The sequence below is a fragment of the Triticum dicoccoides genome, chromosome 3B (genome assembly GCF_002162155.2).
Source record: "Triticum dicoccoides isolate Atlit2015 ecotype Zavitan chromosome 3B, WEW_v2.0, whole genome shotgun sequence".
Classification (NCBI taxonomy): domain Eukaryota; kingdom Viridiplantae; phylum Streptophyta; class Magnoliopsida; order Poales; family Poaceae; genus Triticum; species Triticum dicoccoides.
Genome location: NC_041385.1, coordinates 233,495,240 through 233,498,073, shown reverse-complemented (window position 1 = coordinate 233,498,073; position 2,834 = coordinate 233,495,240).

Sequence of the window (2,834 nt, the reverse complement as noted above, 5' to 3'; positions counted from 1 at the left end):
CGAGGAGTTAATCTTCGACATAGTTCCATTCCGCAGCGGCTATCACGCTCTGCTCGGACGGACCGCGTTTGCAAAGTTCAACGCGGTGCCACACTATGCATACCTCAAGCTCAAGATGCCAGGCCCTCGAGGAGTCATTACGGTCAACGGAAACACTGAACGCTCCCTCCGAACGGAGGAACACACAGCGGCTCTCGCGACAGAAGTACAGAGCAGCCTCTTAAGGCAATTTTTTCGAGTCCGGCTGTTAAGCGACCGGACACGGCCAAACGCGCCCGAAGTAACCTACAACAAGACCACCTGGCACGTTCCGAGCATGCGTAGCAATGCGGCCCCAACCCCAGCCCTTGCAAAATTGCAAGACTGGTCCATCGCGTACATCATTATGCTTTGGAGATACCATGGGCATAGGGGGAGGGGCACGACCACCACAGGCCTAGAATGCGGCTTAACCGCACCAGGGGCTCCCAAGTTTGTCACTCTTTTTCCTTTTTCTTTTTTCTTACCCACAGGACTCCGTTCACCAGAGGCCCTGTCCGGCAGTAGACCTGCCGAACTCACGATGCAACAGCCAGGGGAGGAGAAAGGCTACGATGAGTATCCAGGTGGTAGCCATTACGAGCATTAAATCCGTTTTATACACCATTCCGCAGCCTACCCCTAGAGGGGGACATGTTTAATAGCCCTATCCCTTGCTTACCGCACTATTTGTATCGTTCTGCATTCATGGCAGTATTTCTTGAATAAACAATGCATCGCTTTTTGCTTATAACTGCATTTCTTTCTTACACATATGTTCATTTATGACATGTTGCATCCGTACACTTTGGTACGACAAATACACCAGGGGCTTAAGTTCCCCACATTATGGTGTGATAAGTCCGAACACTTTCACAAGTGCGGCACCCCGAACTTATAGCATTATATGCATCGGCTCTGAATCATGTCTTGGGTCAATAGTTGGGTTTGCCCGGCTCCCATGTTTTGGTACCTTACGTTCCGTTGTATCGGCTAAGGTAGCACTGGGAGAACCACTGCGATTGCGCCCCGGTTGAGCTGGGCTAGCGCCTCAGTGGAGAAAGCTAAAACTGACCTTCATGATAAGGCGAGAGCTGGTCGCTGTTCGAGAGGTATTTTCGAGTCCCTAAAGACTTATGCCGCTTAGAGCGAGGAACCGGCTTTGTCCGGCCCAGGCGTGGATAGCACCCCAAACTCGGTCTTCCAAACACTAGGGGCTTTGCCGAAATTTAAAATTATAGAATTCTATGGCTAAGTGAGAGTGTTCAAGCATTATAAGTCCGGTTGCCTCATTCGTTGTGTTGAGCGCCTCCCTAGATGGACCCAAAAATGGGAACAAGAGCGCTCAAGTTTATCCCGAACACCCTAGCACTCGTGGCATGGGGGCTGAAGCCGATGACTTGCCATCTCTCAGATTTGATAAACGGTCGCACAGAAGGTAATATTTTAAATTAACAAGCGTTGCTTAGCGCATATGAACAAAGTCTTCAGCACACAGGATAACAAAATGCGAGTCTACTCAAATATTACATCTTTAGAGCACTCACCCGCAATCATGCGGGCACCCTTCAGGACACTCTTATAATACATTTCGGGCGTACAATACTCCTTGCCCGCCGGCGGCACGTCCGTCAGAAGCTCCTCAGCGTCCATCCTGCCCCAGTGCACTTTTGCACGGGCAAGGGCCCGACGGGCACCTTCAATGCAGGCGAAGTGCTTGACGACCTCAACCCAGGGACACGCGTCCACCAGCCGCCGCACCAGGCCGAAGTAGCTCCCAGGCATGGCCTCCTTGGGCCACAGCCGAACTATGAGGCCCTTCATGGCCTGTTCGGCTACCTTGTGGAGCTTGACCAGCTGCTTCAGCTGGTCGCTAAGGGGCACCGGATGTCCGGCCTCAGCATACTGAGACCAGAAGACCTTCTCCGTCGAGCTCCCCTCCTCGGCCCGGTAGAAAGTGGCGGCATCGGACACGCTACGGGGCAGATCTGCAACGCTCCTGGAGAGCTCCGAATTCGGGTAAGTAATAGGTAATTCACATTCACATGCTTGCTTTGCATGAAAAATGCCTTACCCGCCGCTATCTTCTTCAACGCCTTGATTTCCTGGAGGGCCTTGTGGGCTTCGACCTTAGCGGCTTTGGCACTCTGAAGAGCCGATGCAAGCTCAGACTCTCGAGTCTTTGAGTCGCGCTCCAAACCCTCATGTTTTTCCATGAGAGCCTGGAGCTCTTGCCGCACCTCCGCCACCCGCGCCTCCTGCTTCTCTCGCTCGGCTCGCTCCACGTCCGCATTGCGTTCGGCCGCAGACACCGCCTCCTTCAGGGTCGCCACTTCGTTCGTGGCCCCTGGAGTACCCACGTTATCCTTGTTATTTCTCTTGCAACCAAATCCTTTTCTGTAAGGTACAAATTTAATACGGTGTTACTCACCTTCCTTGTCCTCGAGCTGCTTCTTGGCACGGCCGAGCTCGCTCTCGGACCGCTCGAGGCTCTGCTTCAAAGCATCGACCTCTGCAGTCAGTGCGGCAGAGGTCAGCAGCGCAGCCTACAATCCCATATTGACATATTTTTTAGAACTCCTGCGTATATCTTTTGAGATCCTCAGTCCGGCTTTTCTTTCCGAACACCGAACCGAGCATTAGGGGCTATTGTCTATGCAGTATTATATTACATATCTTAAAAATTCTTACCTCAATGCCTGTTAGAAGGCTGCTGCAGCCTTCGGTCAGCCCGCTCTTGGCGAGCTGAACCTTCTGAATCACCGCACTCATGATAGTGCGGTTTCTTCTTCGATGGAAGCACCGTTGAGCACCTC